We start from the raw sequence: 13,886 nt of genomic DNA, 5'->3' as shown, positions 1-13,886 counted from the left end.
CAAATGAAAAGATAGATGATCTTGATAATTCTTATTGAAGATTTTAATTTGTGTACAAAGCAGCAGAGGGTGCTGTTGTAACATTTTCCAATGTTTTTGAGTAACATGTCATAGTCCAGCCCCATAATTTTGCAAAAAGTAATTCACAATACAATTTCAAGAATTGGGATGAGTGCACAGAAGCCTTATTGTCACTTCAATTCAACCATTACGGAATTGAGAACAAGGGGACCAAGTCTTAAAATTATAGTTTGGCCATTTAAGAGCAAACTTAGGAAGCAGGCTCAAACACAAACAAGAGAAAATCTGCTGGAAGTCCGAGTAACATGCACAAAATGCTGGAGGAACTCAGCAGGCCAGGCAGCATCTATGGACAAAAGAACAGTCGGCGTTTCGGGCCGAGACCCTTCAGCAGTCCTGTTGAAGGGTCTCAGCCTGAAACATCAACTGTACTCTTCTCCATAGATACTGCCTAGCCTGCTGAGTTCCTCCAGCATTTTGTGTGTGTTAAGCAGGTTCAAACAAGTGGTTACAGAAATGTTCCTCTTCTAGTGCCCTTTCTTTATCTAAAGGTCAATGGCATTATGATACTACTGGCTTTAGTTAGTGTTTACATGAAGATATTAAAAAGTGTGAAGCAAGTGAGTACGTCAGTCATGATTGAACTGAAGAGCAGAGCATGCACAATGAGCCGAATAGCCAGCTCCTGTTTCTAATGTTTCCATCCTCCATTAAACTTATATTTACACTAATACCAGTTTGCTCATAGTTGCACCTATCACGAAACCAAGTGGCCAAGTGGTTAAGGCGTTCATCTAGTGATTTGAAGGTCGCTAGTTCGAGCCTTGGCTGAGGCAGCGTGTGTCCTTGAGTGAGGCACTTAACCACATATTGCTCTGCGATGACACTGGTACCAAGCTGTATGGGTCCTAATGCCCTTCCCTTGGTCAACATCGGTGGTGTAGAGAGGGGAGACTTGCAGCATGGGCAACTGCCAGTCTTCCATACAACCTTGCCCAGGCCTGCGTCCTGGAAACCTTCCAAGGCGCAAATCCATGGTCTTGCAAGACTAACGGATGCCTATATTTATTTAAAATACTCCCCAGAAAGGACAATTGAAAATGTGTTGCTGTGACTTCTCTACATTTAAACCTTAAGGTGCCACTTGTATGGTCATGAATTTTCTCGAAGAGATATCATTTCTTTACAGGACTCCAACTTCTAAACATTATTGGCACACAGGTGACAATGATTGACAAAACAGACATGAAAATATATTCCTTCCCTCTCAGTTTGAGATAAAGCACCAGTTGGATCTGTCAGAATACTTTCAGACAATGTTGCTTTATAGTGGATAAATTACCCAGCACCTCAGGACTTAAGGAAATAAATTCTAGGAGATTGTTGTATGGTTGATAAAGGAGTAAAGGGAAAAGTGTTTTTTCTTGTGTAACTCGATTGATAGTGGAAAAAGCAGCTGTACTTGTCAGTGAAATGAAGACAGCATCAGCACCAGAAATGCAGATAAATCTCCGACAAATCCGTTGCTGCCACTGCACTGAAATTCTTTGTAATGAAGAAATCTTCATGATTGAGACATGATGGATTGAAATTAGCCAAGTAAGATTGTTGATATAAGGACATTATCACAGTATCACGGATTCCATTTGTACATCTTCCTTTTTAAAATTCCCTTTCTTGTGGTACATTTTTAAAAGGTTCATCATTGAGCAAGGAAACTCCTGTAAAATTGATTTTTATGATTTTTTTTCCCTATTGCCTGTTGCTAAAAGGCACACAGCAAGAGGGACACTGACCCTGCTTCACCTTCCTCTGTCTTCTTGCTCTGTACTACAGCTTTTGATAACAATCATTGTGGAAAAGCAGCTATTGATTACTTCAAGCTTTGGATCATTCTAGATGCTTCAAAACCCCAGAGTTTCAGTGAATTCCCTGCTAGGAAAGAGTACAACAATATCTTTTACAGTCATGTTAAATACTATTTCATTATGGAATCAAGGTATTATTTATTTTAAAATTGTTCATTTTCACCTCCGTTGTATCTAGGAATGGGTGTGAGGGGTGTGGTGATATCATGTGTCACGTGTCAGAACGTGATTGGACAGAGCTATGAGCATGCGCAGAAATGACAGAATGATCGAGAAGCTTGTATGTTAGACGTGGTTGCTGTTTGCTGTTAAATAAAAGTTCTAGTTCTTCCAGAATATGTGTCTTTATGAGTAACCCACGGTACGTATAAAGAACACAACATGATGTCACAAATAGGTCTGGAAGAATAATTTGTTTCACTAACACAGGAGAAACAAAGATAATCGGAAAAAAAAAGCACGGACCTTTTCGTTGTTTGCTAACAGCTTTAAGAATGGAAGTCTTGTAATCTCTGAAAACATTTCAGCTGACTGGGAACGTAGCTGAAAACTGGAAAGAATTCAAACAGCGTTTTGAAATTTATTTATTGGTGATCAGAGTAGAAAGTAAAATGGAAAAAACAAAAGCAGCAATTCTACTCCACATGATTGGGGATAATGCAATTGAGATATATAACAATTTTACTTTTGAGAATGGAGATAATTTGAATCTAAAAGCGATAATCGACAAGTTTAACGCATTTTGTATACCAAAGTGCAATGTACGTATGAACAGTACAAATTCTTCACATGCAAGCAGAAAGCTGGTCAAATGATTGATCAATTTGTCATGGAATTGAGAAATCTCAGTAAAACATGCGAGTTTGCAGAGCTTACAGACTCCCTCATTGAAGACAGAATTGTTTGCAGCATTCTGGATAATGGTCTGAAACAAAGACTGTTAGAACAAGATTAGAATTTGGAGAAAGCTGTGGCACTCTGCAAAGCTTCGGAGACTGTGATGTTGCAGGCTAAAGAGCTTTTTTTTATCAAGAACGGCAGAGTAGACGCTGTAAAGCACGAACATATTAGAAAAAATAGTGAAGTGACAATGAAACCAACGTGAACAAGACGTCACCTGAAAGAAAAAAACATTGTGATCGCTGTGGGCGGCAGCACTGACCTGAAATGTGTCCAGCGTATCAGAAAGTGTGCAACAACTGTGGTAAGATTAATCATTTTTCATGCTTTTGCAGAAGTAGCAAGGAAATAAAACAAGTAAATGCAGTGCTTGAAAATGAATGTGAGGAGTTTTGCATAGATGTGCTTTGTGAAAGCAAAGTAAGAATGACTGGACTATGCCATTGCAAGTGAACCAAAACATTATTCTGTCTAAATTGGATACTGGAGCACAAGTAAATGTTCTTGCAGAATCTGAGTTTAATGCATTAAAGCCAAGACCAAAGTTACATCAGACAAATATAAAAGTGACTGGGTATTCAGGTGCAGACATTCCAGTTAAAGGAACATGTGTGGCAAAAGTAACACATGAATATTGAGCACACGCTTTCATTTGTGGTAGTGCCAAAAAATGTACAGTCAATACTGGGTCAATCTGCCTGTGAGAAACTGAATTTGGTGAAGTTAGTCCTAGACAGTGACACAGAGTCAGAATACAGTGACTTGATGAAAGAGGGAGAGAGAACAGAATTTGATTCTATTGCGCCAAAAGTAAAAGAAGTCATAAAGAAAAATCCCTTCATTACCAGCATCTGACAAAGCATTGCCACCAAAACCAAACCTGCTGGTACAGTACAACACTGATCTGAAGCCAAAGAGTGACAAGAATCAGGATCCAATTGAAGAAGTGAAAGCACAAGTGAAGGAATTGAGAAGTTTTATTGAAATGATGAAGTCTCAGCATAAAAAAGAGATTACACAGTTAACAAATGAATTGTGATTTCTTCTCAAAGACCTTAAGAAAGAGCCAACTTCAGTTTCCATTAACTGATGCAGACCAGACAAAACAAGGAAATAACAACGAAACACAAGAACTGTGTGAACCACTTAGAAGGTCTACTTGTGTTTGTAAACCCCCAGAGAGACTGATAGAGACATGTTAAATTATGCATTTGTTTTGATTAATGTTGCTAATTGTTTTCTTTTTAAGGAAAGATGATGTGGTGATATCATGTGTCACGTGTCAGAACGTGATTGGATGGAGCTATGAGCATGTGCAGAACTGACAGAATGATCGAGAAGCTTGCATGTTAGACGTGGTTTCTGTTTGCTGTTAAATAAAAGTTCTAGTTATGTTCTTCAAGAATATGTGTCTTTATGAGTATCCCACAGTATGTATCAAACACACAACAAGGGGTGGTCTTTTTGCTGGTTATGAAGTGTCTAGATGTTGTCTGCTGTCTACTCTTTTCCTGGGCATTATCTTGCACTCAACTGATTGGAGAGTCTTAGAGGAGCATCAAGTTCCACTCATTAATTACCTTAGCAGCCAGGGAGACCCCAGGCTGGGAGCAGCTGGGGGTGACGGAGCCTGTAGCCTGCAGGGCCCCAGAACTGAGGTCGGAGTCGGATGATGGGTTCCGGCCCGAAATGTCGACTCATCATTTCCACGGATGCTGCCCGACATGCTGAGTTCCTCCAGCGTGTTGTGATTGTTGCTGAGATCCCATCCCAGGAGCAATGGCTGTCAACAGTGTTATTTAAATTGAAAGTTCGTTAATGTAGTGTGCATTTACAATTGCTGAAAAAAACATACACAAAAGAATCACACATAAAGTACCAAGATAATTAAAAACAACTCTGGTTAAGATAAAGGTGAAAAATCGACATCAGGTTTAGTATCATCGAAATATGCTGTGAAATTTGTTAACTTTATGGCAGCAGTACAATGAAATACATAATAAACGAATGTATAAAAAACTGAATTACAGTAAGTATGAATGTCTAATAAACAGTTAAGTTAAAATAATGCAAAAACAACTGAAATAAGAAAAAGTAGTGAGGGAGTGTTCATGGGTCAATGTCCATTTAGAAAGCAGATGGCAGAGGGGAAGAAGTTGTTCCTGAATAATCAGTCAGTGTGTGCCTTTGGGCTTTTGTACCTCCTTCCTGATGGTAACATTGAGAAGAGGGCATGTCCTGGGTGGTGGCGGCCTTTAACGATGGACACCGCCTTTCTAAGGCACCGCACCTTGAGAATGTCTTGGATGCTACGGAGGCCAGTGCCAATGGTGGAGCTGATTCATTTTACAAGTTTCTGCAACTTACTTCGATCTTGTGCAGTACACACCCTACCTCCCTCCATCCCATGCCAGATGGTGATGTAGCCAGTCAGAATGCTCTCTGCACTACATTTGTAGAAGATTTCAAGTGTTTTAGTTGACAAACCAAAATCTCAATCTCCGAATAAAATATAGCCCCTGCCTTGCCTTCTTTATAGTTACATCAATATTTTGTGTTCAGGTTAGGTCCTCCGAGATATTGACACCCAGGAGCTTGAAATTACTCACTCTCTCCACTTCTGATCCCTCTATGTGTTTCCTTGTCTTTCCCTTCCTGAAGTCCACTATCAGCTCCTTGGTCTCACTGATGTTGAGTGCAAGGTTGTTGCTGTGACACCACCCAACTAGCTGGTATATCTCACTCTTGTATGCCCTTTCATTACCCACTGAAATTCTGTCAACAGTGGCTGTGTCATCAGCGGATTTATAGATGGCATTTGAGCTGTGCTAAGCCACACAGTCATGGCTGGAGAGAGAGTAGAGCAGTGTACTAAGCACTCATCGCCGTTGAGCGCCAGTGTTAATTATCAGGGAGGTGGTGTCAGGAAGGTTAAAATGACAGAGTTTATATCCATTTTGGTTTAGAATAATGAGAGCGGATCTTATTAAAACTTAGAAAATTCTTACAGGGTATATATTGGGATGGTGTTTATACCAGAAGATTGAAAGATACAGGAGCAGAATTAGGCCATTTGGCCCTTTGAGTCTGCTCTGCCATTGCATCATGGCTGAGCCCTTTTTCCTCTCAGCACCAGTCTCCTGTCTTCTTCCTGGATCCCTTCATGATCTGATTAATCAAGAATTTATCAATCTCTGCCTTAAATATACATAGAGACTTGGGCTCCACAGCAACCGATGGCAAAGAATTCCACAGATTCACTACACTCTGGCTAAACAAAGTCCTCCTAATCTCCGTTCTAAAAGGACACTCCTCTAGTCTGAAGATGAGTCCTCTGGTCTTAGATCATAGGAAACATCCTTTCCATCAAGACCTTTCACCATTTGATAGATTTCAATTAGGTCACCCTGTATTCTTCTGAATTCTAGTGAATACAGGCCAAGAGCTGTTAAATGCTCTTCATATGACAATCCTGGAATCATTTTCATGAACCGCTTTTGATCTCTCTCCAGTGTTAGCACATCCTTTCCAAGATAAGAGGCCAAAGACTGTTCATAATACTCCAAGTGAGGCCTCACCAGTACTTCATAAAGTCTCAACATTACATCCTTGCTTTTATATTCTAGTCCTCTTGAAATGAATGCTGACATCGTATTTGCCTTCCTCACTAGTGACTCAACCTGCAAATTAACCTTTAGGAATCATAAACTCCAAGTCCTTTTGCACCTCAGATGTTGGAATTTTCTCTACATTTAGAAAATAGTTTGCCCTTTTATTTCTTCTAGCAAAGTATATGACCATACACTTCCTGACACTGTATTCCATCTGCCACTTCTTTGCCCATTCTCCTAATCTGTTGATAAGTCCTCCTGTACTTCCCTACTTCCTCAAAATTACCTGCCCCTCCACCTATCTTTGTATTGTCTGCAAACCTCACAAAACAGCCATCAATTTCGTCATCGAGGTCAGTGACATACTGTATACCTTAAAAAGAAGCGGTCTCAACATAGACCCCTGTGGAACACCACTAGTCACTGGCAGCCAACCCGAAAAGGCTCTGTTTATTCCCACGCGTTGCCTGCTGCCAATCAGCCACTGTTTTATCCTTGCTAGTATCTTTCCTGTAATACGATGGGCTTTTAACTTGTGCGGCACCTTGTTAAAGGCCTTCTGAAAATCCATGTACACAGCATCAACTGATTCTCCTTTGTCTATTCTGCTAATTTTTCTTCAAAGAACTCCAACAGATTTGACAGGCAAGATTTCCCCTTGAGACCATGCTAACTATGGCCTTTTTTATCATGGGCCTTCGAGTACCCCAGAACCACATCCTTAACAATCAACTCCAGTATCTTCCCACCCACTGAAGTCAGACTAACTGGCCAATAATTTCCTTTCTTCTGCCTCTCTCCCTTCTTGAAGAGTGGAATGACATTTGCAATTTTCCAGTCTTCCGGAATCATTCCTGAATCCAGTAACTCTTGAACAATCATTACTAATGCCACCGCAATCTCTTGAGCCACCTCTTTGAGAATCCTGGGATGTACACATCTGGTCCAGGTGACTTGTCTACCTTCTAACCTCTGTTTTCCAAGAACGTTCTCTCTAGTAATGGTGCCTTCACATACTTCTGACCCCTGACACCTGGAACTTCCACCATACTGCTAGTGTCTTCCGCAGTGAAGACTGATGTAAAATACTTATTCAGTTCATCTGCCATTTCCTTGTCCCCCATTACTATTTTGCCAGCATTGTTTTCTAACTGAGATATCCACTCTCACCTCTCTTTTACACATTATTTATGTGAAGAAACTTTTGGTATCCTCGTTAATATTATTGGCTACTTACTTTGGTATTCCATCTTTACCTTAATGAATTTTTAGTTGCTTTCTGTTGGCTATTAAAAGCTTCCCAGTTCTCTAACTTCCCACTAATTTTTGCTCTATTTTATGCCCTCTCTTTGGTATTTGTGTTGGCTTTGACTCCTCTTGTTAGTCACAATTGCATCATCTTGGATTTAGAATACTGTACTTTTTCCTCTTTGGGATGTATATATCCTGTGCCTTCTGAATTGCTTCTAGAAATTCTAGCCATTGCTACTCAGCCGTCATCACTGCCAATGTTCTTTTCCAATCACTCTTGGCCAACTCCTCTCTCATGCCTCTGTAATTCCCTTTACTCCACTGTAATACTGTTACATCTGACTTTAGCAGCTTCTTTTCAAATTTCAGGGTGAATTTGATTATATTATGATCACTTGCCCCTAAGGGTTATTTTACCTTGAGCTCTTTAATCAATTCTGGTTCATTGCACAACACCTAAACCAAAATAGCTGAATCCCTAGTGTGCTCAACCACAAGCTGCTCTAAAAAGCCATCTTGTAGGCATTCTAGTAATTCCCCCTCTTGGGATCCGGCACTAACCTGATTTTCCCAATCTACCTGCATATTGAAATCCCTCGTGAGTATTGTAACATTGCCATTTTGGCATGGGTTTTCTATCTTCCATTGTAATTTGTAGACCATTGTAATTTGTTTACTTGGCTAAGGTAGCTAGAACCAAGAGTCTTAATCTCAGGGTTATGGAACAATTGGCACTAGCTCAGGTGGACAACATGGTCGGCATAGTTGTGTTGAGATTAAAGGCCTTTTTCTGTATTGTATAACTCTATGACTGTAGATGATTTTATCTGCTACGTGGGTTGCAGATACAGAGTTTGTTTAAGAAATTGGTGATGAGTTAAAAGATCAACTATGAGCTTCTTGAATGACAGAATAGGTACGGGGGGGGTGAATGGCCTACATCAAATTGATATTTTATGCGCTTAAAGTTTCTGTACTTGTGTTAGCTCTAACCTGACAGTGGTTTAGGGTCAGGTTCCCCAGGCTAAGGTCTCCGCGACATCGATGTATTCAGTGGTGTGGTGTAAGTGTCTTGAGAGTATCACTTAGCTTGAGTGGAAGGCTAGATTTCAGCCAGTGCTCATAGTCTACGAATCACTTAAAGGTGTAAATACTGGCAGAACTGAAGTGATATATTGTACTCATCAGCTTTTACTTTAAAAATAACCCACTCTGAGTAAAAATTCTGTACAAACACTGGTAGATAATGGATTGGTCCATGTGATCAGGAAATTGGTTAGCTTTACACTCTGAATTATCTGTGTTACTGTACAATGTCATTTTAAATCAAGACCAGACACTTTTCCGGAGAATGTACTGAGAGAATTTTGCATTACCCTCTCAAGAAGGTACAAAGGGAGATTAAAATTAATACCTAAAATATTAAATCAGGGAATATGGAAGTTTCATACTATCTGGAAGTTGAAAAAAGTTAGTGAAATGTTGATGTTGGATACATTTAGCTGTTTAACTTCCATAATTTGCAGAGATTATTTTTGTTAAGATTTGGTCCGAGACTTTATCCTTCCCACTTGCCTATTGTATGGTTATACTACGCTGGTGTTGCATTTTACCATTGATAAGGGTTAGTATCAATTCTTTTAAAACTTGAAGTGAGACAATAAAGTCTTAATTGTAAAATGTTGGCACTTCATAGATCGGTGCAAAAACATTGCACATTTTTGGTAAATGCACAATCGACAGTATTTCATTGCTGTTCATAAAACATTCAGTGTTGATATAGAACATACTGGATAGAATACATTGGTAGAAAAATCCAAAGATACAGAGGTCTTGGATTCTGCACCATTCTTTTGATGGGAAAAATGAGAAAGTGGTGGCTGGATTACAGCAATTTCATGGGTAGTCTGAGAGTTATTAAACAAGGCTTGTAGGTTGTTGCATCTGTATGGAAAGAATGAGAATGGTTATATTGGCCATAAAATTCTCAATTTCAAGATGGAATGCAGAAGTTCAAAATGCCAGGCTTCAATGGGGCAACTAACAGAAGAAATTCTCCCAATAAAAATTGGCTATGAAATGTACTCCACACTTTAACCAGTGTAGTTTACTGAAAGAACACTGATGTGTATGTGAGAGAGAATACTTTATGGGGAAGTAATGGATGAATGTGACTAATGGGAGTATTCTGAGAACTGACTTAGATTAGATAGGCCAAATAGCCTCTCTTACATCTTGAAGATTTTTTTTTATATATAAAAGAGAAAAAGGGGCATAATAAAATTGATGATATGAACAGGATCCATGGATACATAGTGTATTGGCAGCATATTGACTATGGTTTGGAGTATTTCATGGCAACATGTGTGGTTTGCTTGCAATCTAGAGAAGTTAATGAATTAAAGGAAGGTTACATGTCCACTCTGATTAAATGATCAAATCTGATGTGTTTAAAGATGTTGAAGTGATGATAAATCTATTCTTGACGATGACATAGAATTATTGTTGTTGAAGAGTTGCAGATTGTCAGTGAATTAAGACAAGATGTTCCAAGTTCGTCTGTTCGAGGAACAACTGCAACATCGGAGAGAATAATCTATTTTAGGAGGTCAAACTGGTTAAGGAAGCCAGTCAACAGACTGAATTTACAATGACGTTGAAAATATGTAAAGAGTGATCATATCATTCTCTTGAAGTAGCAAAAGCCGTTTGGTGTTTTCATCTATAATCTGTAAATTAGTCATATGATGTAGAACATAATGTTATCAAGTGTATGTGTGTGTGTATATAACATATACTGTGTATATAAAGTGCCATGTGTTCTGCACTGTCTTCCTGTTAGAATGGAATAAATTACCCAGCATTGTTTATGAAGTCCTACATCCTGAATTGTTTTTATGCTTAGTCCTTGCTAGCCGTTCCATTACGAGTCCAGGGTAAACTGAGTATATTACGCTTAGCTATGATGCTCACATTAAAATAAGGAAAAGCATACTGGTGTGATGTTTTCAGAGCACGGACATTAAATGGCAGAAAGACCTCTGCCTGGTCGCTTTCTGTTATATACATGTAAGGGGGTTTCAATTTTTATGTTACTGCGGAGGCTAATTAAAATGGCGTCTTTGTTATGTTAATCTGTGGAATCCGGCTTTGTTGTCATAAACGCTGAGAAAGTTTGCGCTAGCAGCTTGTTGTGGTTTAGAGGGTGATAAGAAATACGTTATTAACCAATTGGGATAGTTGTTATGGTTTTGGTGTATTTGAAGATACTGGTTGCGAGGGGGTTTTGGGGGCAGAAGGCGGGAGAGCGAGACAGAGGATGGACGAGGTGCTGTGAGTCCGCTAATGGGGTTGGACCCCCGAGCGGGACGTTCGGCAAGGAGACGGAGACGGATTCGTGTGGAGCGTCTGGTCGACCACCGTTGTTGGTCCCAGGCGGCCGGTCGAGGTGGTCCGAGGGGGTCGCAGGGTGAAGAAGAAGGTCCTTGAGCTCCAACGGGTTTTTTTTGTGCACGAAGAGATTGAACTTTGATAAGTGTGGCGCCTTTTATTTTCCTTTTGTGTTTTATTCTCTTTTAATTATATAGTTCCAGTAATATCTATAAACTGTATATCATTTAATTGCATCTGGTGTATTGTCTGTTATTTGGGCGGGGTGGGGTACCTCACACAGCATCCACACAAACTAATTACCCAGTTTGGCGGGGCCGAGGCTGTTTCCCTAGACGACAGCGAGCCGAGCGACCCTGAGGGTGGCCAGGGGGGGCTACATACAGAATCACTTTCATGGTGAGCACATAAGTGCATTAAATATTAATGTGGTGAGCATTTGAGATGGATTTAGAATTCCAGCATGCATAGATGTGTGATGTGGAGCTGATGCTCGAGACATTTTGCTTTTGCAAGATAATTGTTGCTATTCACTTCGGAATTATCATCAAAAACACACTATTCCACTATAGCGCTTCTTGTGGTGTGACCTCATCGGAGTTGCTATTGGGCCAGTGAAACACATTCACATGGATTTGTGTTAGATCTCTGACTGTGTCAATGGACAGCTGAATCTAATTAAAAGCTATGGGAAGAATTTGCGGTTTCCAAATTGGACAGCTTGTCAATGCAATAGAAAATAAAATATGGTGCAGTATTGATGTCCTGCCACGATATCTTACAAACATTTTTATTATATAATACCCTGTATCACAGAATCACAGGATAGATATAGGCATTGTCAGCTTTTTGGCTAAATGTACCTTTCCTGTTCAGAGGAAATCAACACAATTAAACTCTATTTTGCCGAGAGGCATACTGTTTGTAATTAAACAAGCTCAGACCACAACCCTGCAGTCCTTGAATTTGGGACTAGCGTGAGAGCAAACTTACATTCCTCGCATTTCACAAATCGTAATAGAAGGTATGAGAAACAAAATATAATAAATGTGAGGCAGCCTCACAGTGATGATTGACCAGGACAAAATTAATTGGCATTTAGAAGAATATGGGTTAATAAATGAACAGTATATGAATTTATTAAATTCAAATCCATGATTGAGGAACTTGGAGTGTTTCAATTAACGGAGGGGATGTGAGAAAGTACTTAGGATGATGTGTATGTGTATTTCAGTGAACTTTTGAAGAAATACTATTCAATATACTTGTTAGCAAAGTTGGAGCCCAGAAAATAAACATGAGATGGTGACTAGTGCGGAATTAAAATTGGCCAGGGGCCAAAAATATCGTGGTGAACAATAGATCTCAAGAGGGCATAGACACATAGGTGAAATTTAACAGAGAAAAGTGTAACAATTTTTGTTCTTATTGTGGAGTATTCAAGACAGTTTTAAAGGGGGCACAGAAAAAGTGAGAGTGGGTTGTACATCTGACAGGGAAGATGGCAATTGAGAAGGCTGTTAAAGAGACTCAGTTTTAAAAACAAAGGTGTAGAGCACAAAAGGAAGGATATTAAAAGCTATAACATACCATCTAGGATTCAGCTGAAATAGTGTGGTTGAAGCTAACCAGCAGGAATAAAAAAGCACATTAAGACTTTGGAGGTTGCATTAGTGATTTATTGGCAGAGTACAAAGGGTGTAAGAATTTAATTGTATGGAAAGATGAATTGATACAAGTTCTCCAATCTTGAAGAGTTTTGATACTTTAACTGAGGAAAAATTTCCTCAGCACCACAATATTTTATATAATGAGATATCATTATCTGAATGCACTGTGTTAAGACAGATTCAAAGTAAATTTAACATCAAAGTATGCATATTCACAATATTCCACCTTGAGATTCATTTTCTTGTAGTTGTTCAAAGGAAAATAAAGGAATATGATAGAATTTATGAAAACTGTACATAAACACAGCAAAACAACCAGTGTGCAAAAGAAGACAAATTGAGCAAATAATAAATAATACTGTGAACATGAGTTGTAGAGTCCTTGAAAGTGAGTCTGTAGGTTGTGGTATCAGTTCAGAGTTGAGGTGAGTGAAGTTATCCATACCGGTTCAGGAGCCTGATGGCTGTAACATAGTAACTATTCCTCAACCTGGTGGTGGGATAGTTCAATAACCTTCAAATCGAAATTATATATCTCTTAAAAAATGGTAGGAGGTTATGGAAAGTGCAGGAGAATAGTAATGACACAGTGGGATGAATAGACCAAATTATGTTGTATGGTTCTGTTCGTAAATAAAACTTAGGTTGTGTTGTTATTCATTGTATGCGTCTGACTGACAATGGTTCCTTACGTTACTTAGATGGTTTATTTAAGTTAATATTCTGGCTCTATATTTTCTGTCCTTGCGAGTAATATTCAGAACAGTAGTAAATTCCTAATTGATCACCTAATTTGTCAGGGAAGGCATCATTACACAATACTGTAATGTTGATTTTTTTTTCTCATTAGAGGTTTTCCTGTTTTGAGAATGTACCACATATTGCCACACTATAAACATGCATGATATGTAACAGTACAATTCAGAGACTATGGTCTTAGTGTGTGCGTGCATGGTGTAACTGACAATTGATAACACTAGTATTTAGAAACCAATTCTAATGCAGTGCCATTTGCACACATAGAATATGTTGATTGTGATTTCCAAAGGATGGCTTCTAACCCCTGTTTCAAATATAGTGGGAACACATTTCTGGAACTTCATTTGAATGTCATGAATAACTGGTTATGTGAAACCTGCAATTTGATTTTGTTGCTTTATCAAGTGATCATTCAG

At 39.1% G+C, this 13,886-nt stretch overlaps 1 protein-coding gene across 2 annotated transcripts in view; it reads left to right on the top strand.

The window, feature by feature from the left end:
• Positions 1-13,886, top strand: part of igsf11 (immunoglobulin superfamily member 11) — a 233,794-nt gene that overhangs the window by 183,076 nt on the left and 36,832 nt on the right. The gene's annotated exons all lie outside the window — the stretch shown is intronic.

The sequence above is a fragment of the Mobula hypostoma genome, chromosome 6, assembly GCF_963921235.1.
Source record: "Mobula hypostoma chromosome 6, sMobHyp1.1, whole genome shotgun sequence".
Lineage (NCBI taxonomy): Eukaryota > Metazoa > Chordata > Chondrichthyes > Myliobatiformes > Myliobatidae > Mobula > Mobula hypostoma.
Note: the sequence above shows the minus strand (reverse complement) of the source record. Positions and strands in the feature narration are given on the sequence as shown.